Source organism: Triturus cristatus, chromosome 7, assembly GCF_964204655.1.
Source record: "Triturus cristatus chromosome 7, aTriCri1.1, whole genome shotgun sequence".
Lineage (NCBI taxonomy): Eukaryota > Metazoa > Chordata > Amphibia > Caudata > Salamandridae > Triturus > Triturus cristatus.
In genome coordinates this window covers 1,189,819,701-1,189,845,273 of record NC_140590.1, presented here as the reverse complement: position 1 = coordinate 1,189,845,273, position 25,573 = coordinate 1,189,819,701, and the positions used below count along the sequence as shown (strand labels likewise).

Below are 25,573 nucleotides of genomic sequence, written 5' to 3'. Positions count from 1 at the left end.
CCCTTCCTACACAACTAGAGCTAAAATAATGTTTTAATTGTTTACACTATCTTCATCAAAATTCGTTATTCGACTCAATCGGGCCATAAAACCTTGTTTTAAAATCATTTTTTAAATACATAAATGAATGAAGAGCAGCAGTTATAACGCACATGAATCAGTATTTGGATTGAATCCTTAATGCATTTAACATGTAATTCAATACTGCATGAATAACCAATACATGGGACCGAGAGGCATATTTACAAGCCCCTTTCGCCACCACAGCATCACTTTTCTCGATGTAGTAGTGGAGCTATGGGCTTCGCCTTACTCACAAGGTGGCATTAAGCCATTTAACATGGCTTAATGTCGCCTTGTGAATAAGGCATCCACTCAAGCGAGCAATGGGTGTTGTGGTGGGCGTTCCACTGCAACACCCACTGATGTTGACACTGCCCCATATTCACAAGGGTGGCGTAAATATGGGGCAGCGCCAAAATTCAGACCGGGGAAAACTTGTTCTTATCCTGGCGCAACGAGAAGAAATGTTTAATTTCTCCTTGTTTTGCTGTTCTCATGTGTGCTGCGTTGTGCAGCACACACAGGAACAGAAAAACACCATTGGTTGTTTATGTGCAGGAAGGTGTCGCTTCCCACACACAATCATTGAAAGAAATTATGTTTAGCAACTTCTGCATTAAGCAGCACACATAGAAGCTTCAGAACGACATTTCAGATTGTTTATATGCAGGAAGGGACACCTTCCTGCACATAAACAATCCTTCCCCTCAACGCAAGCACCCTTGCACTATGGTTCATGGGTCAACCAATACAAAAAGGGGAACCCCTAAATGGATAAAGGTAGAGCAGCAGGGGATAATTCAAGAGTAAACAAGGAGGAGTCTGCTGTACCTATGTGCTTTAACAATATGCAATTAAGTCAGTTTATAATAAAGACCACTCTTGCTAGACCATGCGTATCAATTGTACCACGAAACAGGTTACCATATTTTTACTTTTTTATTTTCAAAGTGATTGAAAACATTTCTTAAATGCATAAATCATATAATGGAGAAAAAAATTCAACTAACAGATGGCATAATAATTATACAAACAACAATGCCCATGGAAAATCAGAGACACAAATTGTTCAAACATTCTCACTCACACTTAAATCCATTCAAACCATGAAAACATATTACACAAACATCATAAAATCTGGAAAGTAACAATTCAGAGGCCCAACGTAATTGGCATGTCTTTTCTTTCAGGGGAAAACAAGAATTAATATATTGTTGGCAAGAGTTTATGGTCATGAAAATACAATCGTGAAAAAGAAGAACAAGAGATTATCCTTTTGAAAATATAAAATCTCAATGATTCTATGTAAATGATAAGGCTAAATGGCAGATCAATTAAAAAACGCCTGACGCGCGTTTCGGTGTAACACCCCCTTTCCCGGGGTAACACCTTCTTCAGGGCGTGAATTTATTCGTGTCCGATATCCATGGGACCTGTACAGTTATAAACAAAAATTGAGACTTTTTCTAGGTTATTGTATAAAAGATCCTATATAAAAAGGTGGTTAAACGACACTTTAAGTCTATAACAGTTATAAGCACTGGTCTAAGCGCAAGAGTGGTGAAAAACACGATAAATGTTTTATACATGATTGTTGCACACAAAAAAGGGGAAAGAGAAACCCCAAAGAATTGAAACAATAAAAGAAAAACAGAATGTGCTAATCAGATCAAAGTACAGAGGAAGCTACTGAGTTTCTAGGTGTATTCACAAATCTGAGTGATATTAGTGATTTTTCATACTGCTAAAAGCAAACCGGTACCAAATGTATTGACTATATCTTGAGCAAAGCTACAGAAATCTGCCCAAAGTTACAAACGATTTCTAACAGTCTTCAAAATACCGGAAAGAGACAGTTTAGAACAAATATCAAATATCAGGGAGGTAAAGGCGAAATCATTCCACATAGAGCGTATGGCATAAAATAAGATTGTTAATAATAATGCTCACCGTAAGGAAAAGATGTCAATGAGCCCAGTGAACAGACTGTAACACTTCTTAATGGAAACGAGCAAGAGGATGAAGTGACGCTCATCCACTAGAGGGGGTCGTAGAGCTAAATATGAAAACAAGTAGGATATTCACTCTAGTTTGCTGTTAAATAGAAATATATAAACACTAAACAGAGTCATTTGTAAAGACCATCTCCCCGATCTAAAAGACTACCTGAAAACAAGATTCGACGGTCTCTTAGATGAGAGTTCCAAACAGGTACGGGAGAGCCAGTTCTATACAGAATACATGAAAACACCAAAAGGACTTAATTAGCAGGTTTAAACTGTCAGCGATATTCCGAGTAAATTCAACAGTTTAAAAGATGTAAAATGAACGGAACACCTACTTAGCACTTAAATGATATCAACGCGCCGCTCCAGTTCAACGATAGGCTGGCTTCCAAGGTGCAGTGGATATAAGAATAAGAGGTTTTTCCTACAGGTCTGAAATAATAAAAGAGATGAAATAAGCGTTCAGAAGGCACGCATGGATATAATTGGGCTCCAATTTAAACAGTTCCGAAAGCTCAAAGATCTTACCGTCAGAAAAGCCTGACAACAAAAAGGGGACTGGTCACATCTTCCTTCAATTCGTCTTTTTTTTTATGAAGGCGAGTTTGAAAACAAAATGGTCAAGGTGTACTCTTCTCCCGACCGGCTCCTCCTCGAAGAAGTTGGAGAACGAACAGCCAGATTGAATTCAGCTGTTTAAGTACTGCTTGAGGGGTGAGCAAAAAACGTCATGGCGGTGAATGCTAAAAGGTGGCAGTGGATTACATAGGATGTGCTGAAAAAGAGACTCCCTGAATTAAAGTGATAGCTAATAGTGGTCAACAGCAGGATAATGGTGCCCGCGTTGGCGCTAGGTAGCTAAATTAGCCCCAGCGCTGGGAGAAATGCAAGGCTGCGCCATATTCTTGTAAAAATGGTACAGCCCTGTGTTTCAGAAGTGGCGGAGTGCGGTGTTAAGCCAAGGAGGCTAACACCGTGCTCTGCCACTTCCTTCTAAATATGCCCCATAGTCTCCAGTGCTTGTAGTATCGGACAAAGAAACTGACTTCTTTGCAAGGTATAAAATGTACAGAATAGAATAAAGTGCATAGTGCTTTGCTGTGCCTGATCATCACAAGAGCAAAGAGGGAGGGTTGAAAACCAGGGGCCCTGTGTTGGAAAGGCAAGCAGATAATGCATGGTTTTAAGGTGAAACCTGGCCAAAAGAAACTTCTGCCTCTCATTTTCATTTACCTGAAAATTAAGTCCCGGCCCTGCAGGTAATTGTTGGGGAATTACTCCCACCTCTGCATGTCTGTTCTCCATTCATGCAATTTGGTAATGTTGGTAAAAAAGCTCTTTTATTTTACCTGGAGAGATGTTTAGTAAACTGGCTGGGTTAGAAAAATAAACTGGGGTGTCCTAACCTAGAAAAACTCAGCTTAATATATTTAAACCATGGGATAGCTAAACAGTTATCCAAAGTTATGTAATCAGTTAAAACTGTTCTTCACAGTTGGGCTTCTGGATTTTTCAAGATTCTAAGCCAGAGGAACAAAGGTTGTATTTTAAAAATCCAATTAAAGCTTTAGACAATGGACTTTAACGATAAGCATCTCACAACTGTGCTGCAGTCTTCTTAGAAGTATGGTTCGTGCACACTTCTCAGAACCTGTTGCCTTTTGGTGCCACTGATTACAGAGTCCAAAATATTTTACATATAGAGCAGTGCACATGAACAAAAGAGCTTATTCAGTCTTTTTATATTTCTTTCAGTCCTTTATTTTCAAATGTACATGAGGTTTCACAAAAAGGCAGCCACACGTTCCGTTCAGTTCGGCACATAGCCAAGAGAACTTCTTCAGGTCTGCGAACAAAGTAATAAAAAACATATATAAGACAAACGGATCGTATGACATGACTGACGGACGAAACTAAATGTCATAAACATACAAGACAACAAATCATATGACTAAGACAAACAATACTATAACATTATTCAATATCACAAGCTTACTTCAATACAACATTAAACATAAAAAACATTGAGTCTTTAAAAAAGTCACATACAACTTTAAAATGTATCACTAAATAATTTTGACAATAATTTATATCGATTCTTTTAATACATATGCCGTGGACATTTCCTATATTGTGGGAATTGTTTTCCCCAAATCCAAGATGCAAGTGATTACGAAAAATGCTAAACCAAAGTGAAGAAACAGAGGGGATAAACCAAAAACAGGATGGAGAATTTATACTTTTGCTAAGAAGTATGACTCTGTGCAGACACAGGAAGACAGGAAAAGAGGGAGGGAGATAACTGAGGAGACTCAATCTTTAAGTAGTGCTTCAATCTTCTCAAAGAGCAGTATCGCATCAAGCAGTAACATCAGTGAGGCCCTTTTGGTCACTGGTTTCCTCATACCCCCAAAAATAAGATGACTAGCAAGTTTCTAGATCTAGGGCTGGTGTTAGCTAAAAGGGAGATTACGACGCACTGGAGGGCAAAGAAGGGCCCGAGCTATCAAAGATGGAGAACGGCCTTTCTCATATGGGCAGAATGCGAGGGTACTGCCAGATTGCAAGCAGCAAGCAGTGCAAATAGTGAAAAGGCACTGGAGGCTGCAAGGGCCTGGAAAGCGCTTACATTATTGCTGAAAACAGCAGACATCTGAAGAGGACTCTACAGTGAATGATTTGAATGATTCGAGTGCTCCTGCTTAAGACCCGCTACGGCACTGTAAATAGGTGGAAGCCGGGCTGAGATCTGTAATTGATCCTAGGTGTGCTATAGACCCTACTGCTGTCCATATAAATATATAAATGTGCTTTAATTGATTGTGGGAGGCATTTGAAGAGATCTGATGGAATTCTATCAGGTCCAGGGGCTTTCTCTGAGGGGCTACTTTTGATAGCTAAGATAATGTCTGGGACCTTGATTAACCTACTCAGCTCCAAAGTGGCCTTCAAATCACAGAGGGTTATGGGGACAGAAGTTCGGCTCACAGTCTGATCCTTTTGGCCAAATATTTTAAAGAAATGATTTACCTAATCTGTAGTTGATACAACACACTCGACTTTTTGGGTATGCCCACGCAAAAGATTTGGGAAGTTTACTACCTGCCAAAAGACTCTGGAGTCTTTCAGGGTACGTGTGACCCTTAGGTTTTCCAACACCTTTTCCTTTATTTCCATCTTCCTTTTTAGGTTGAGCCTAGGCAGAGCACCTGCGCTGTCTGCAAGACCTGTTGTATTGAAGTAAGGACTTTTCTCCAGCCTGCCACTCACTATTGGCTCAGTCCAGTGTCACTTTTCTTTGCTGCCTCCTAATCGGCTCACACAACGATACTGAGGAAATATGAATTTTATGATCAGTTATGTCCCCTATCTTAGACCCCAACGGCTCCATGTACATGCTACAAGTACATGTATGTTCCCTCCAGTTCCAGTTATGAAGACGCAAATACATGTGCGTCCACCGTTAACATGTCCTCTTTCAGATCCGCCATGAATGGGTCGGATATTCCGTTCCTAAGTATGAAAGGCCACCGACTTTATGTGGTTCACTTTCACCATTTTACAGTTCAGGCGAGTAGGCCCTGAATTCTGCCATCAAGCCTTTTTCTGCCTTCTACCTCTGAAAGCTCCAGTCTGAGCTCGCATCTGTATCCATGAACTTTGTCCTACTCCCTGCGCGGCTAACGGTGCCTGACTCGGCCTGTTGCCTGCCAAAAACTGTATTTCACCTTCAAGATTATCTGCTCCGCTCCTCATCCAATGCATTCCTGTCTAGTAGTTTAGGTAAACATTCTTCCAGCTACCCAGCAAAGGGCCCGGCCTCACTGTCCTCATGCAAGTAATTCATAGCCCCTGTTACCATGGAAGATTCCTGCCCCCTCGCATCTCATGTAGACACTTAGACACTTGTACACGCACTAACAGTCAGTATAGAATAGATTCCGTCCGAGAGACCTTTCCTTTTGGATAACACAGTTCTTTAAACATAAGATATTAGATATGATTTGGGATTAGGTTGACCTGACCCCCCAGACTTCTGTCTCCACATGTAGAGCTAAATGTCAAGTCCCCTTCACCCTCTAGTTGCACGTCAATCACACGTCATGCGGCTGCGCGCGCATCTCTGCCAAGTATTTCTGCTGACATTGCAGGATTCTCTTATGGATCCACCCACTTGTGACATCATGTTTAATGACGTTTCTAGTTTACGCCTATATGTACGCCTTTTTTCATTACGTATGTGTATTCTTATCTGTATTATCAGCTGTTACGCCTCCTGCATCTGTCTTAATGTATTTCTTTTCATATAAATATCTTTACTTGTCAATAATGTATTGCCTTCCCTTCCTGAACCTTCGTGGTGATGGAATTTGATGCCTATGGTTCGAACCATAATTCCTTTGTAGAGGAATAAAGCCTTTCAGAACCTCTAATACCACGGATTCTGCCTCTTATTTTTACTGAGTTATTCTTACTAGACTTTACCGCATAAAAATAGTATAGGTAATTAAATATTTACCACATAAATTGGCGCCCGAATAGGGACACTTTCTCATCTCACGCGCCGGAGGTGCGTTGCAGGCCCGGTCTCCTGCCACAGCTGGACGGACAACAACGCGTACCCGCAGGATTTCCTGTATCTCCCTCCGGCCAAGCGGGGGTGACTGGGGCTGCGATCAACACCCAGACGAGGCGGTGAGAAGTGTGAAGTATCCCGACCAGAGCCTAGCTGAGAGAGCAAGATCCGAGGTATACAGAGGCCCACCAGGTTCCGAAGTTCCGCGTCGAGTCGAGTCCAGTCCGGTCCAGTCCAGTTCAGTTCCGAGGCCTTCCGTTCCGTGCTACCCGGTGAGTACCGTTGCCGGGGAGGCATTTAGACGTGCACATAGTTTGTGCCGGTCAAGACGGGTTTGGGTACACAAATACGGTCTGCACTGTTTCAGCAGTGTATCTGTACTGTTTAGCAGTATATCTAGTATGTCTTGTATATAATTCAGTATTATCTAGTGTTAGTATTATGTCAGTAACTAGTTTTCTATTAGTTATCATTGTTCGTTAAATGTTAAATGTTAAATGTTTTAATACGTTCTACATATTGTGGTGTGAATGATTGTTCATTATTGTATTTATTGTATTAAGTGTGTTCAAGATTAAGTAACCAGGTCTAAAAATGCCGCTCTTTTCAAAATTAAGACAGATCAAAACTAGAAAAGGGGTACTCGAAGAAGCTGGTCCCATTCCACCTAGGGACACTCCAGGGTACTTTATGTATCATAAGCATGGCCTAGATGCCGTATTATTTCTTGATTTATGGGTGGACTACACCAAGGATTTACCAGAAAGTCAGAGGTGGCCCGCAGCTGGGACCTGGGATGCAGATTGCATCATGAGAGTAGAAGAAGAATTATGGAAAAAGAAAGCCAGACAGTCACAGAAAGATGCCATTGAATTATGGCGTAAAGAATCATATAGACGTACAGAAAAAGCGCTCAGACAGGAAGAGAAAAGTAGGGAGAATTCAAATAAAGCCCGAGAAAATATATTAATTGAGGAAGGTACCAGAGTAAAAGCAGAACAAGTAGACAGACAGAGAGGGGAGGAGCCTAGCGCTTGATCAAGATGGTCGCGTGAGCTTAGAGCTCCCGAGACCCTCGCGCCCTCCGTCGACTATCCTGTCTCTGATCCTGATGGTATGCACGGCATCGTGTTGCTGAGAAGGCAGGGAGACGATTGATGCCACCTGTGATCAAATCGCCCACCGGGAACCGGACTTACACCTGGCGGAAGATTGCGGCCTGTCTCCCGGGGATGCCAGGGGCCGGAGTTGGCAGGAAGCCCGGCTCCTAGTTGATCAACAACGGCCAGGCGAGGCGTGAATGGTCGGGCGGAGGTCTCTGCCCTTTCACTTTCGGTTTCGTTCCCTTTGTCTGCCCGGACACTGGAGAGCTCTGGGTGGCTTTATTGCCCCGAGGCCGCTCGGCGGGCTATCCTGACTGCATACGGCAGTACCGCACACTCCTTCCTCCTCTCTTCGAAAGGGATCGGTCTTAACTGTACTGGACTGCCCGGAGCCCGCTATGTCGGGCAAGGCGGAAGGGGACCGGCTGAAGACCAAGTCGACCAGGCGGGGAACGTATACCCAGGCCAACATCATGGACCGCTATGCTCTCCAGAAAGCATCACCGGGTGGATCGAGCCAGGCGCCGGAGGCCCAGAAGGAGGACTCGCCTGTGGTACCGGAGCTCTCCCTTCAGGATGTTATGAGTGCACTTGACGGGATGCAGACCTCGATGGGGAGACAGTTCGAGGCCCTGGCACAAAAGGTGGACGCCATCCTGGTCGATGTCAACCTGATCCGCTCGGACCTGGGCAAGACCAACGAGCGTGTTAAGAGCCTGGACCTCAAGACCACGGGCCTCACCGACGATGTCACGGAGCTTCAGACCGAGGTCCGTAAGCTCAGGTCCGAGAGCGACCTCGTCGCCCGCCGGCTGGAGGACTTTGAGAGCCGGGCCAGGCGCAACAACGTGCGCGTCATCGGGGTCCCGGAGTCCTCAGGTGAGGCATCGGTGGACCTACTCGTGGAGGATCTGGTCCTTAACCACCTAAAGCCGAGGGGCCTTGGAAAGTTTTTTGCCGTTGAGAGGGCCCACAGGGTGCCGGGTGGGCGACCCAAGGCGGGTGCCCCGCCAAGGCCGATTGTCGCCCGGCTCTTCCACTTCCGAGACCGGGACGCCATCCTGCAAGCGTCGAGGGTGGCGGGCCCTGTTCCCTTCCAGAATGCATCGGTTAACTTTTACCCGGACTTCACCCAGCAGGTGCAGCGCCAGAGACAGAGTTTCCTGGGGGTGAAGCGGAGGCTTCGGGAACTGGACCTGAAGTATGCCATGCTTTTCCCTGCCAAACTACGTGTGGTGCACGATGACCGAACATTTTTCTTTGACTCTCCTGTTATGGCGGATGAATGGCTGGACGCTCTGCCCCGCCGTGGGACGGGCGCCGACACGGTCGAGCATGGAGATGGTGGCCGGGATGGACAGGGCTGACAGCCTCATGTTGCACTGACTTGCGTTGGCTATATTTGGGAACTTGAATTGAGTGCAGTAACGGTGGAGGGTTGCGGGAGGACGAGGGGGGGCTCTTTTCCTCCCCTGGGGTACTTTTTGTAGAATTTGGTTTGTGGGGCGACAGGCACACTGCGAGTTGGGGGGGCTTTGTAAGCTGCTGCAGGGGTGCAGGGTGGGGGGAGTTACCGGGGTTTGGAGTTTGTTGTTGTTGGGGGGATTGTTTTTGCAAGGCATGATGACTACTCTCAGGACTGTTCCGTGGTGGCTCTTTGGGTGCGGGGTGGGCCTCTTTCCGTTTGAGGATGGGGGGTAGAGGCTTAAAAGTGATAAGCTGGAATGTTAATGGGTTGGGGGATCGTATCAAGAGGGGGATAGTCCTGCAATTTTTGAAACGCTCGATGCCTGATGTTGTCCTACTGCAAGAGACGCACCTCATAGGCAATACGTGTTATGCCTTGAATAGGAAGGGGTATAAATTTGTAGCGCACTCGGGATTCTCTTCTGGGTCCAGGGGTGTGGGTGTCCTTGTCAGGGCCTCGTTGCCTTTTGAGGTGGACTCCACCATTGCTGACGATAGGGGGAGGTTTGTGGCTGTAGCGGGGCGGTGGGAAGGAAGAATTTTGGTTTTGGTTTCGGTCTATGTCCCGCCTGCCCTGCAGGCCTCCACATTTGCTGATCTGGGCAGGGCTTTGCTTACTCTCCCGGGGGGTACACTGGTAGTGGGAGGGGACTTCAACGCAGTAGGCTCTGGACTGTTAGATAGATACCCACCCAGGGACACAGGGGGGGCTCAGAAATGGCTTCCGGACTTCCTGGACACGTTTGGTCTTATAGATTGCTGGAGGCTCCGGCACCCCACACAGAGCCAATACACATTTCACTCCGGTGCGCATGGTAGCCTCTCCAGGATTGACTACCTGCTCACTCTAGCCGCTCACGCCCCGTTGGTGTCCGAGGCGAGGCACATGGCACGTGGTATCTCCGACCACTCACCAGTGTGGATCCGGTTGGATCTAGGTCGGGAGGGAGGAGGGAGGGTGGCCCCCATTAACCCATGGTACTTCCGAGACCCCAAGATGCGCAGCGCCCTGGTAAAAAAGGTAGATTGTTACTTCAAAGAAAATTTGGGTACTGTGGACTCTGCGGTGTCGCTGTGGGAAGCTTTTAAGACCGTGCTTCGAGGGGAAGCCCTCTCCCTGGTGGTGGCTGCCAAGAGTCGGAAGGATGGAGAGGTACGGCAGGTAGAAGAGGAGATCGCGGCCCTTGAAGGGGCTATGGAGGAGGGGGTTACGGACTCATCGCTGCATGAGCTTAGCTTGAAACAGACGGAATATAGGGACCTGGTGACGGACGCCGCTAAGACCCTTAGTAGGGAACAGCAGGGCCGCCTGTATGACGTAGGTGATAAGGCAGGGAAACTCCTAGCGTGGCTGGACAGGAAAGAACGGGTTAATAGAGTGGTGCCGGAGTTGATAGGTGTGAATGGGGAGGTGATTGTGGAACCGGAGGGGATTGTGCAGTGTTTTGCGGAGTACTTTCGAGGGGTTTATTCCTCTGTGTCGGACAGGCCGCCCGAGGACTCGGTTGCCCTCCTCCGTGACATCGAGCTGCCCTGCCTCTCTGACATAGATAGGGACGATTTGGATGGCGATATAACGGTCGACGAGGTGGCGGGGGCTATCCGTGCGCTGCACTCGGGTAAGGCCTCCGGGCCGAACGGACTGCCGATAGATCTATATAAGCGGTTCCCGGATAGAGTTGCCCCCCACCTGCGCACCATGTTTTTGGAGGCGCGGGAGGATGGGTTCCTTCCGTTGGACCAGCGGCTGGCGTCGATCGTTGTTATACATAAGGAGGGTAAGCCCCGGGATAGGTGCGCCTCCTACCGGCCCATCTCACTCCTCAACGCTGAGCCGAAAATTCTGGCTAAACTCCTGGCTACCCGTTTGATTAGAGTACTCGGCGACCTGGTCCATCCTGATCAATCCGGCTTTATCCCGCACCGCAACACGGCACTAAACCTCAGACGTCTCCATGGCGTCATCGCCAGGGCGGACACGTTGCAGGAACCGGCGGTTGTGGCGTCCCTTGACGCAACGATGGCCTTTGACACGGTGGAGTGGGCGTACTTATGGGCCGTGCTGGCAAAGTTTGGTTTTGGCCCCGGTTTTGTGAGTTGGGTTAGGTTGCTGTACGAGGGGCCGCTTGCGAACGTGGTGGTGAATGGTCGGGCATCTAATTCGTTTCAGCTCGGAAGGGGAACTCGGCAGGGCTGCCCCCTGTCGCCGTTGTTGTTTGCCCTCGCCCTTGAACCGTTGGCGGCATGGATACGTTGGCACCCTGAAATACGGGGCCTCAGATGGTCGCCCGATCACGAGGATCGTATCTCGCTCTACGCAGACGACATCCTTTTATATCTTGCCTCACCTAAGAAGTCGCTTATTGTGGTTTGTGATGTGCTTGCATCATTCGGAAGGAACTCGGGGCTCGTCATTAACTGGGGCAAGTCGTACCTGTATGTTCTTAGTGGCGAGGTCCCCCCGATCCCTAGCACGTGCGCGATACAGGTCGCCCAGCAGGGTTTTGTGTACTTGGGGATCTTCATATCCATGGACCCTACAGTGCGCTATGAGAGGAATCTGCTCCCCCCCTGGCACGCTTGAGGCGCGATGTGGAGGGTTGGCGGCGGCTGCCGCTCTCCCTCGTTGGGCGTGCGGCCCTGTTCAAAATGATGTCGCTCCCCCGCTTCCTCTACGCCCTCCAGAACACCTTGGACTGGGTGCCGGCCAAATATTTTCGGGAGGTCGAAGGCCTCCAAAGGACGTTGCTGTGGGATGGGCGGCCGCGAATAGCCATTGCAAAACTGACGCTCCCATGGTACGATGGGGGCATTGCGCTCCCAGACATCCGACGGTACTACTGGGCCACGCAGCTGAGCGCGATCAACCATGGGTTTTATGGCCCTGCCCTCAGCCCTGGATACGCCATGGACAGGTGGTTGCTACGTGGTGGCAACTACTACAGGGCGTTATATTCGCGGTCCCTGGACTCGTCCCTCACGGGGCCCACGGGCGTGGCGGTGCGGGTGTGGAAGATGGCGACTGCTTCGTTGGGCTGGAAGGACAGGCTCACCCTCGCTACCCCATTGTTTGAGTCGGAGAGGTTGGGGAAGCTCAGGCACACGAAGGGATTCGACAAGTGGGACCTGATAGGTATATCCAAAGTGGGGGACGTGCTACATAAGGGGAGGGTGAAGTCCTTTGAGGAGTTGCAGAGTGAGTACGAGTTGGGGCCCTCCGAATATTTTAGGTACATTCAGCTGCGCCACGCTCTCAGATCAGTCCTCGTGGAGGGCGAGAAGGTGCCAGAGTCCTCTCCCCTTGAGGACCGGGTCCTTGATGGCCACATGCCCGAGAGTACGATCTCTCTTATATATAAGAAATTGATCAATGTCCGAGCGGACCTGCTTTCGGGACTGAGAGAACAGTGGACTAGGGATGGTCTCGAGTTGGATAATGAGGATTGGCAGTCGGCGGTTTCTTCCCCTAAGGAGGTTGCGATCCCGTCGCGCCTGAGGCTGGTGCAGCTTAAGATACTGCATCGGGTCTATGTGACGGGGCCGCGGCTGGTCCACATGGGTTTTTCGGAGGACGGCCTGTGCAGGAGGGGATGTGGTTTGCTGGGTACCTTCCTCCATATTATTTGGGAGTGTGGGGTCATTGCGGAGTTCTGGAAGAGAGTTCATGCAGTTATGGGGGAGGTGACGGGCATTGCGGTGCAGCCAGAGGCGCGGTGTTGCCTCCTGAACATCTGGGGACCCACAGACCTTGATGAGGCGCAGACCCACTGGGTGACCCTGGGTAACATGATTGCCAAACGGGACATTGCGCGCTTATGGGGCTCCCCGGGACCTCCTACACTGACCGCGTGGAAAGAGAACATGGACTGGAGCATGTTCAGGGAAAAGACGGTCTATTGCTCCAGAGGTCGCCCCCGGAAATGGCACGCTATCTGGGGGCGGTGGAATCACTACAGGGGGGATATATGTCTTGCCCCTGATCTGGACCTGCCAGAGGAACAGCTTTCCCCCTGACCCTCTTTCCAGCATAGCTCGATCTTAGACACCGTTCTGTGCTTCTGCTGTCCCCCTTCTTCCTCCACACATTGTCTTGGAATTCGTAGACGAGCGGGGTCCCACCTCCGCTGGGGGCTTTCACCATGGGTTTCTTCACTGTTTCTTGCCTTGCTGGGGTTTGTTGTTATTGTTTCTGTGTTTATTTAAAATTGGACCTTTTGCACTAATCCTTGTACTGTACTGTGGACTCATCACTGTGCCTGATTTTCCATGCTGCCGAACCCCCGGGCTGTCGGCTGAATAGCTGTGTCCTGATCCTTGAAATAAAGGTTTTCCAAAAAAAAAAAAAAAAAAAAAAAGTAGACAGACAGAGAAACACCCTTATGAATGGTATGTATCCTCTTCTGGCCGAAGGTCTACCTAAGGCCACCCCGGAAATACCGAAAGACTTGCCACCTCCATTGCTCCCGATAAAAGCACATCCCAAAACAGCAAAAGATGTTTTCCTTTCTTCCTATTTAGACGATGTAGCTCCCGAATATGTTAATACCACACCACACACACCGCTTGCCGATGGTGTTCAACGCCAAGATCATCCGTCTGTATCCCCGCAACAACAAACTCCTCCGCACATTCCCACAGGTCCATCCGTTTCTACCGCTTTTCCTGCATCTACAATTTCTATCTTACATCCAACAAATCCTTTCGTGCCCAGCACCTCAGACGGTGCGACGGGAGGTGCGACAGAAATTTTTGCCACGCCACCGCGAGGAAATAAATTGTCCCTTAGAGAATTAGCATGCCAACGTACACCCCAACTAGCAACCGCCGACATGTTTAAAGACCATCTTGTGGATTGTAGATATGATCCAGTGCCCGGTAAACAGGACAGACTGCTACTGTCATCACTACGTATACGACGAGCTACAATGTATTTAACGACGATACCAGGAATGGTTGAGCATCTAGACAATATATATCACTTTGTCCAATCAGGGCGAGGCCCTAGAAGTATTAACGAAGCCATGGAATACCAGAAAGTGGATGTACAGAGACAACTGTTACGCTTTTTCATAAACTGCGTGATCAGAAACCAAGACAGGCCTGAGGTAGATCATGATACCATGCAAAAACTTGCCAAATGGGGTTAGAATATATCAGACGGGAAACATGATAAACAGGCGTGTATAGTCGCCATGTACCGAAAGATCCGCAAAGAAGTAGAACGAATACATAAAGACAGATTAGAGGCAGACAAAACTGAATCAGAGGGAGAGGAGGAGCAAGAATCAGAAATGGCCGCAGGACAATTAGAAACAATGGCTTATGTAGGTAGAGGAAGATCTCTTAATAATACTAGATGCTTTAATGATCCAATACGTCCGATACGCCCAGAATGTAACAGAAATTTCCAAACCCCTATGTTAAATATAAGGTCTCCTGAACACTTATTCCAGGCTGCTGATAAATTACTCCGAGACCGAAGGGGGTATCATATGCTCGATTCTATGGATGAACAAGAATTAGCCAGGTCAGCAGTACAATGGGCTGACAGTCCCGGAAAATACAGTGATGATGCACTAGCACACACGTTTTTGAACCTTACCCCAGACGAACAGCGTTTAGCTGGTATATACATGATTCAACAACTCCTTATATTATATAAAAGCTAACACTCCGATCCTGGTCCCCTACCTGACATATTGACAGAATTACTCACGAATAGATGGAGAGGTTCAGGTACTGATTTAATTAAAGAAATTCTAGAATTTCGAAACCAGTATATTGTTTTCGTATGCCCAGAACATGTCTCAGTTCCCATCAAGGAAAGAACAACGTATTACATGGACAGACAGAATCCCTTACGCGAAGTACACCCCATCAAAATTGATGACAATAATTTTAAACGCGTGTTTGTGTACACGCCCATAACTAAAATTGAATTATTAGAAATGAAGAAAGTAGTACCTAGTCATGACAAAGACCCAGCGGGTTTCCACCGTGAGATAAAAGACATGTTACTCATGGGAGAGTATACCTATCCTGACATTATGAAAATATTAAAAGTATTAATGCCTGCTGGTATTTACGAAAAACTCAAAGAAAAGGATTGGGAGGTGGGAGACCAAAAGATAGATTGGACAGCATTAGAAACCGAAGAAAAGGCCCGAGCTCCAGGTTCAGGGCTTGGGGACAAGACTACAGCACTACCAGGATTACTAGTGCAGGTACTGCCACGTTTATTAAGTACGAAAAAGGAAGACTGGGGTGCAATCTCAGCCTGTAAACAAAAGCAAGATGAAGACACTAGTGATTTCTATTCCCGATTTGAAAAATGTTTTGGTATAAATAGTGGCATAAAAGCGAGTAGCGAGTCATATCCACATCTGTTTGTGACAAAATTAGTTGAAAATTCCCTGCCCCAAGTTAAGAATAGAGTATTGAAATTCGAGAGTACCTGGCAAGGTAACACCCCGTCACAGATGTTACAAATGTTACAATATCACCACAATAGAATTAGAGAGGAACAAGAACATGAACACAGACGTATGAAAGACACGAAAATGAAAATGCTTGTTGCTCAGTCAGTTCCAGCTGACGGTCATGGAAAGGGTACGACACAGTCCAGTGATTCAGCAGGTCCTGTAAAAGGGACATGCAACTATTGTAAACAGCCAGGTCATTATATACACGATTGTGCAGTTTTGAAACATAATATCTCCACGGGTAAAACCCAGGAGAGACCACGTCCACCTAGACAGGATCAGAACTAACAACAAATCCCTCAGCATGCACAATCTAGGCCAGCTCCGCAACAGGCAGCTCCACAGCAGACCGTAGCAACATCACAGCAGCAGCCTATTGCTGCCACACAAGCAACGACGCAACAGATGTATCAGTATGCACAAGCAGATTATCCCGATTATCAGCGATACACATGAAATAGCCTAGAGAGGGAAGTTGGCTTACCCCTTATCGAGGTTCCTGTAGATCAAGAGGGACCTTATGTACATAGTGAACTATTAGGGGAAGACAGAAAGTTTTTACTTGATACAGGGGCAAGCAGAACAACTATACGACGCAGTGAAGTTCCAGGGGCACCCCTCTCAGGCTCACAGAATATTTCCCTTGGATTCTCAGGAAAGCCTATCATTAATGAAGTATCGCAACCCCTTCCACTTACGGTTGGTCCATTGACACGAACTACAGATTTATTGCTTACTAAATCATGTCCAGAAAACTTGTTAGGTATAAAAACATTGAAGGCTCTAGGAGCTATAATATGTTGTTCTCCGGAAGGAGTACGATTATTTTTACGTGACTTCAAAGGTCACTACGTGTCCAGAGACATGGATCACCGGCTGCAGAATTTACCTACACATTTATGGGCACAAGGCCCCACTGATGTTGGTTGCATGAACATTACACCATATCGAGTCACACTGAAAACAGGAGTGGTACTACCACGAATGCGACAATACAAGTTACCACCAGATGCTGTAGTGGCTTTACTGCAAATCATTGACGAGCTCATTGCACAAGGAGTGGTTGTGGAAACTGACTCCAATGTATGTAATTCCCCGATAATTCTGATTCTTAAAAGAACGGATCCAAAAGCTCCGCCAGTATATCGATTAGTTATTGATCTGCGCGAATTAAATAAATGTATTGTACCACAATACCCCGTGGTCCCAGATATCTCTTCATTATTAACAGCTATTGATTCAGGAGCAACGTTCTTTACTGTAATTGATCTCAAGAATGCCTTCTTTAGCGTCCCAATCGATCCGGAAAGTCAATACTTGTTCGGATTCAGTTTAAATGGACGAAGTTTTAAATTCACACGCGCACCTCAAGGATTCACAGAAAGCCCCAGCATCTATAGCCAAGCACTAAAACGAGAACTTGATAGTATCCACATGCCAGTTAACACTGCCCTGCTTCAATATGTCGATGATCTGCTGATCACCGCTCGAAGCGAACCTGAATGTGAAAAAGCATCACTGACGGTTTTACAATTTCTAGCCGACAAGGGGCACAAGGTGTCCCCTTCTAAGCTGCAATTCTGTGTCCAGCAAGTTGTTTACCTTGGGCACTTGCTGTCCAAGGAGGGAAGACAGCTTACACCCGACCGCATCCAGTTAATTGCTAACATGCCACCACCCAAGACACAAAAGGAGGTGCGGGCTTTTATAGGCCTCACTTCATACTGTAGGCAGTGGATCCCTCAATACGCATTTCTAGCAAAACCACTCATTCAGTTGACAACACAGGAGGCAGCCACATCGACTGTCCTCCCTTGGACTCAAGAACATACACATGCCTTTGAAAGCTTAAAGAAAGCTTTATGTCAAGCACCTGTTTTAGCAACACCATGTTACAGTAAACATTTTACACTCTTTGTTACAGAACGCGAAGGTACTGCCTTGTCAGTACTCACTCAGGAACAAGCAGGATCACACAAGCCATGTGCTTATTTTTCTAGTACATTAGATCCCGTAGCTCAGGCTCTTCCTGCGTGCCTGAAATCAGTGGCAGCAACAGCTTTAGCAATCAGACAAAGCGATGCCATAGTATTAGGACATCAATTGACGGTACAAGTACCACATGCAGTAGAGGTTGACTATAGCAAGACTTACTGGTTACGAATTGACATTGTTTCAGCCACACATAGAAATCAGACGTTGTAGTACATTAAATCCTGCCACACTTTTGCCAGTAAACGGAACAGACCCATTAGCACATGATTGTATTGAAGTCATTACTATCACGACGAAACCCAGACAAGACTTGACAGATATCCCATTATCAGATCCAGACCTGACGTTGTATGTAGATGGTTCATGCATGAGAACAAATACAGGAGAGTTAGTGGCCGCGTATGCAGTCACAACAGATACTGAAGTCATCGAAACAAATTGTATTAACACTTTGTCAGCTCAAGCAGCAGAGCTCATCGCTCTGACACAAGCCTGTATTCAAGCCACAAATAAGAAAGTCAACATATACACAGATTCACGTTATGCATTCGGAGTCGTCCATGACTTCGGCGTGCTGTGGCGAGAGAGAGGTTATTTAACTTCTCACGGTGCCCACATCCAACACGGACCCCTCATTCAAGCTCTATTAGATGCAATTCATCTACCTACTGCAATATCTATTATGAAATGCAAAGCCCATACGAAAGTTACCGATATCATTTCCCAGGGTAACGACCTAGCTGACAGAACAGCTAAACAGACTGCTCAAACTCACACAACTGACACGACAAAGACAATAGTTCCGACACCAACACATTGCATGACAGTTAAGGATCCCGCCCTTGATGTAATTGACATACAGACACATGCTACACCAGAAGAAATAAAGAAATGGACTGAATTAGGAGGGATCCAAACGGATCAAGGATGGATGACGAAGGGAAAATCTATATGGTTTCTTCCCGACTCCATGGTTCAAGTCATCATTAACACAATACATAGTCCAGCGCACCTAGGAGAGAAAGCTATGCTAGACAGCATTCAACACATCTGGTTCAACAAACATTTGCGAGCAGCAGCTAAACAAAAAGTACGTACCTGTATGATATGTTGTCAGTTCAACCCAGGTAAAAGCATCCCTGTAGAGCAAGGTGAATTTCAACCTCCCGATCACCCTTTTGAAGTCCTCCAGATGGATTATATCCAGATGGAACGATGTCGAGGATTCAAATATGTTCTCGTAGTTGTTTGTGCTCTTTCCCGTTGGACAGAAGCCTACCCGGTTTCAGATTACACTGCCCCGACTACTGCCAAACAGTTAGTTCGAGAATTCTTCCCACGGTACGGTTTACCACGTGTTGTATACTCAGATAACGGCCAGCCATTCTCATCCGAACTAATGAAACACGTTTCACTTCTGTTAGGTTACCAATGGAAATTCCACTGTGTCCGACATCCCGAGGCAGCAGGTCTCGTGGAACGCCATAATCAAACTCTGAAAATTAGATTGTCCAAAATATGTAGAGAAAAAGGTGTTGATTGGATAGTAGCCTTACCAGTTGCACTCTTTTACATGAGAATGGTTGCACATTCTCGAACAGGGCTATCCCCGTATGAGGTGATCTTTGGTAGACCACCAAATATGTGGGGGACGCCTATACCTCGTAAAATAACTGATGTTGACTGTAATATGCTGACAGATTACCTGGCTTCCTTGATGTCTGCACTACAATCTTGTCGTTCACAGGTAGCTGCAGCTTTTCCCGATAACACTGAGGTGAAGCCCCATGACGTGGTTCCAGGTGACCTGGTTCTTGTGAGGAATTTCGACCGGAAGACTCAGCTGGAGCCTAGGTGGCAGTCGCCCAAGCTCGTCTTACTGACCACAAGGACAGCCGTGAAGATTGAGGGACATAAAGGGTGGTTGCACTCGAGCCATATCAAAATTTTTTATGGACTACCGTCCGATGTGAACACTCAGCCCTGCATTCCCTCACAGGCAGACTCAAAGCTCCCCTTGGTTGAAAAGACGGAGAATGAACTCTATAAACTGAAACTAAGGTCTAGCAAGTCAGACAATTTGATTGTTTAAGTCCTCTCCAAGGTGAATCGGTTGAATTTGTCTCTGACATGTATCCTCTGGACCGAAATAGAGAGAGAAATAGACAGATACAGCTTAAAAAGCATGCGTACTGTAAATCACTTCGTAGTCACTGCATAGTGACATTATTAATTTTGTTTTTTCTAAGTCTTCTGATCATCATTACCAGTGTATTGCTACATATGTATTACCCTATTTCTAAGCGTGCTTACAATGCTACTGCTGAACATTCTTTTAGCGAATTACCTCCGCATGAGTTGTCTTATAGATTTGCGCTGCGCAACAACACTTTCATTAGTATGTTACATCATTCCCATCAGACCAGCAATGCTACAAATTGTTGGATATGTGGCCGACTCCCTCCCTATCAGAACTATAAGGGAGTTCTGCCTCTCTTTCCGTATCCGTTCACACACAATGGCTCCTGTGGAGCATGGTTTAGTTTGATTAATTCCCTAGATTCAAATTCAGTAGTTTATCAAGACAACTGGGTATGGGGAAACCTGAACCTAGTTTTACTTAAAGTCTGCTACCCTAACAAGGAGGGACTTCCCAAAAGAACAGGAACTGATCTAGAAAATGAAGTATATGGATTAGGTAACTTTACACTTAACCTCATGATTCTGAATGTTGAATCCGAAGCTACACCAATCTTGCCCGCTATGTCAGTATTTCCAGTTAAAGGTGAATTATGTGTAAGAAAGAATGGTTCAATACACATGGGCCATAGTAAATGTACCACTGTAATAGAATTCAATGATCAAGGCAAGTCTACATTTAGAGCTTCCCGTCATTCCTACTTCATATGTGGCCAGACTGCATATATACGTCTACCTCTAGATTGGGATGGTACCTGTTACATCGCATTCCTTCTGCCACCTGTTTTCCTAGCCCCTCCTGATTATCACAGAAATACTCATTTAGTACACAATAGACAACAGAGAGATCTCCCGATTGTTGATTACACTGAAACGGCATGGGAGCAATACACAGATTTCAATAAAGGTTTCTTTCCCTATATAGGTACAGTCACTAATAGTAAGCTGATACGTAGATTAACTAGAACCCTTGAAGCAGTAGTGAATGAGACTACTTCCGCCTTAGGCAACTTAACAGAGGAGCAGTCTGCGATGCGGATTGTTGTTCTTCAAAATCGTCTTGTCCTTGACGTCATCCTGGACGATAGGGGCGGAGCTTGTAGGGTCATCGGATCAAGTTGCTGTGTTTTCATACCAGAAAACTCGCCGTCAGTATATAAAGCCATAACTCGCCTTCATAAGATTGTAAGCCAGATACACCAGAGTCCAGGTACCTGGACTTGGTCCGGTTGGTTCTGGAGCGTGTTGTCAGCCTGGGGATGGAGGATCCTATCCTTCCTAGGTATTGGCTTTCTCATACTATTCAGTTGCTGCTTATGTCTACAATGTGGGCCAGCGATTTGTGGTCTGTGTGCCACATCGTGTATTCCACATCCAAGTTTTCGCTCAAGATCCCGGAAGAAGAAAGAAGAACAAATGATGCTATATGAACAGATTGATGGATTGATGAAGATCGATATCTCCTAAGGGTCCGTAGGGGACAAGGTGGGAATGAGGAAATATGAATTTTATGATCAGTTATGTCCCCTATCTTAGACCCCAACGGCTCCATGTACATGCTACAAGTACATGTATGTTCCCTCCAGTTCCAGTTATGAAGACGCAAATACATGTGCGTCCACCGTTAACATGTCCTCTTTCAGATCCGCCATGAATGGGTCGGATATTCCGTTCCTAAGTATGAAAGGCCACCGACTTTATGTGGTTCACTTTCACCATTTTACAGTTCAGGCGAGTAGGCCCTGAATTCTGCCATCAAGCCTTTTTCTGCCTTCTACTTCTGAAAGCTCCAGTCTGAGCTCGCATCTGTATCCATGAACTTTGTCCTACTCCCTGCGCGGCTAACGGTGCCTGACTCGGCCTGTTGCCTGCCAAAAACTGTATTTCACCTTCAAGATTATCTGCTCCGCTCCTCATCCAATGCATTCCTGTCTAGTAGTTTAGGTAAACATTCTTCCAGCTACCGAGCAAAGGGCCCGGCCTCACTGTCCTCATGCAAGTAATTCATAGCCCCTGTTACCATGGAAGATTCCTGCCCCCTCGCATCTCATGTAGACACTTAGACGCTTGTACACGCACTAACAGTCAGTATAGAATAGATTCCGTCCGAGAGACCTTTCCTTTTGGATAACACAGTTCTTTAAACATAAGATATTAGATATGATTTGGGATTAGGTTGACCTGACCCCCCAGACTTCTGTCTCTACATGTAGAGCTAAATGTCAAGTCCCCTTCACCCTCTAGTTGCACGTCAATCACACGTCATGCGGCTGCGCGCGCATCTCGGCCAAGTATTTCTGCTGACATTGCAGGATTCTCTTATGGATCCACCCACTTGTGACATCATGTTTAATGACGTTTCTAGTTTACGCCTATATGTACGCCTTTTTTCATTACGTATGTGTATTCTTATCTGTATTATCAGCTGTTACGCCTCCTGCATCTGTCTTAATGTAATTCTTTTCATATAAATATCTTTACTTGTCAATAATGTATTGCCTTCCCTTCCTGAACCTTCGTGGTGATGGATTTTGATGCCTATGGTTCGAACCATAATTCCTTTGTAGAGGAATAAAGCCTTTCAGAACCTCTAATACCACGGATTCTGCCTATTATTTTTACGGAGTTATTCTTACTAGACTTTACCGCATAAAAATAGTATAGGTAATTAAATATTTACCACAATACGTTTCTTCCATATTTCTGCAGAGGAGCACCGGCAAAGTACCTTGTCCTTACATTTGCATAGCTTTTCTGTTGTTTTGGGAAAACTCTTTTTTTTAAATTGTTGTGTCCGCCTGTCTCTTTTCTGTCTGTCACTTTCCGGCCGTTGTATGCTGGTGATGCTCACTCCACCTACAGTACTATGTCCATTGTTATTGTTATGTTTATACTTTATTGTAAAGCGCTCCGATGCATCTGGGCCAAGTCCACCCTCTCGTGAGAGATAGTCAGGTTCTTAGTCCTCCCAGGGTGTTTCTTTGTATTTTCCTTTTGTAATTTATACTGCTCTACTCTAAAGCGCTCTGATGACACCTGGCCAAGTCAGCGCAATATAAAATTAAATAATAAGCTACAGGCTGCCTTGAATCTCTGCAACTCCATTCTTGTGAGCATTTAAAAAGCTTTCACTATAAGACATTAGTTAACATCTGCTCCAGTCTGGATGTGATCGAACGGTGGAGAGGGGTTGAAGCTCAATACCTGGGCTGCTCCTCCTCCCCACCTCCCCTCACTATGGCAGAGACAATCCCTGCCAACCTACACTCCTGAAAACAGAGAGGTTTATGAGCAAGAGTAATGATATGTGTGGCATGACGAGATCTCCATAGCTCCCCTCCCCACCTCGAGCCCTAGTCAGATACACATTGTGCTTAAGTGGCTAGTCCTTAATCAACAAGTGTGATATTCTGTCCATTGTATGATTATAAATCAGCACACCGACAAGAGTCCCTGAGGCATTCTTGGGAGGTATTCTCATGCTGTGCGGAGTTACTCCAGAATGAAAACCATTCTTCTTTTAAGAAATGACACTGTAGAAAACACCTCTCCTCAGCCCTGGCTGGCCACCTTCCCCAACGTGCCAACATTTTAGAACAGAAAAGTAGGGGGTATTTTATAAAAAATATATAGGGAATGTATTTTCCCAATTAACGCCTATAGAAGCAGAGGACATTTTAGGAGGGAGTCAGCTAAAACAAGCATTTGCAATGCAATAGGTTTCGCATTAGTGAAAGTTTGAGCTATTGTATTAGCGTTGCAATAAAGTTTGTTAGATTTCTTTTTGTCAAAAAATATCCCAGCAGTAGTATAAGCAATAAAATAAAATCTACGAACCAAGGAAAGGGTGCAGTACCACAGGCTGTTACTAGGTGTCCCTGCGGAGGTGTAAAGGTAACTCTATTAGCCACATAGGGTACGTTTCAATTTGTTTTTATCAAAAGTAAGATTTTGTTTAGCTTGCATTTTAAAAATGCACCACATAGTGCGGCAATGAGTTTGTGAGCGTTTCTCCTTATTCGAGAACAATACAACCTTTCTCTTGTTCTTGGAATCAGTCTTTATAATCTTTGATTCTTGTGATTCTTGTGATTCTGTTTTCCGGGTTATCTTTTGATTTGACTTTTTCCCAAAAAAAGATCCTTCCTGCTTTTAAAATAAGTCTTTGCCTTTCTAAGAATTCACATACAAAGTCTCAGATTCACAAGCCATGTAGTTTCATTCACTGCATAAACAATTTATTTTTCTGCAGGGAAGTTCAAACAAAGTATTTTTCTCTCTCTAAGAAATCTCACTAAGTGTTGGTCTTCTCAGTTTTATGTCTTTTAAGAAAACATCTTTCTCCTCAATAGAGGCTTACCATACTTTGTTTAAATCTTGCATCTCTTCTCTCGAGGAGTGCTTCTGCTTTGTTGGATAAAGACTCAATAACTGGCAGTTGAAGCAGGGTGTGGTCTCCTTTTATTGTGGAGCCACGTCCAGATCCACTGGCAGGTGAAGCAGGGTAAACTGATTAAAACGTTCAATCACTGCAGAGTATGCAAGGGCGCAGAGTGGTATTAAGTCATGCTATTTTCATAGGCAAAATGCATCCTTGAATCCATCTTTGGACACGTGGGTGTTTTTTACGCTAAGAAAATTGAGCCAAATGCCCACTCCGCCCGCTGTGGAATTCAGCAGAATCTGCCAGAATTTTAATGTAATTCCAAAGTGATTCCAAATAATCAAACTCTGCAAATTCCACCCACTCAGGGTACTGAATTTACAGCTTCAAGGACTACATGTCCCACAAGGCAATATTAATTCCACGCACTTAGCGAAAGTCACGAGGAGCAATTATCCAATGAATAAACGTGCCATTAATAATAAATGAACAAAGCTTTCCAAGCGCCATCTGTATGCCAATTGCCTCTGAAGAAGTGGCGCAGAGCCGTGAAACGCGTCAGGCAAGGAGATTTCAAGCAGAAGTTGTCAGGCCAAGCTGATTTTTAATGCCGGATGGCAGGCGGGCTGTCGAGTGATTCCCTGAGCTCTTTGGGCATCTTGATGAACATATACATATATAGTAGGTAGTTATAGTTAGGACCCATTTTCCATAGGAAATCCGCAACATTCTATTCCCAATAAGTCTGGCGCCGGTTGACAAATCTTTGCGAAATTTTCCAAACTTTTGGCCAGCTCCGGTCCGCTCCCATCCTGAAAGTTTTGTGGTGATTCGTCAAGCGGGCGCTGAGAAAAAAGGGGGTCCCAAAACGCATTTTCCCCATGCAATTTCCCATAGGACCTATTGACGCAGCTGCAGCCCGAACTGCTGAATGGAATTACACCAAATTTGGCAATGAGGTAGTCCTCAGTTCAGACTCGTGCCTTTTGCATAAATGGTGTAAATCTGTTCAGTAGTTCCTGAGAAAATTAGAGTAAAAAAGATAGATATATCTATGGCCTTGAGGAGCCGCGCACCCTATGCGCACCCTAAGCGCACCCTCTGCGAACCGAGCGCGCACCCTCCCGATCACGCGCTGAATGCTAATTGGCTGTCAAGTGTCTGTCTACATTCGAAACCAGGAACTGTTGGCAGCCATTTTGTGCCTCGGTAGAAGCGAGGCTGATTCAGTAAGGGAATTAAGTGGGTGAAAGATGTAAAGGGGGCAGGGTAGAAATACTCTGACCCTCCAGTGTTAC

General features: G+C 45.8%; 1 protein-coding gene across 1 annotated transcript in view; it reads right to left on the bottom strand.

The window, feature by feature from the left end:
* LOC146811430 (taste receptor type 2 member 40-like) overlaps positions 1-25,573 on the bottom strand; it is a 206,575-nt gene that overhangs the window by 100,931 nt on the left and 80,071 nt on the right. The window lies entirely within an intron of this gene.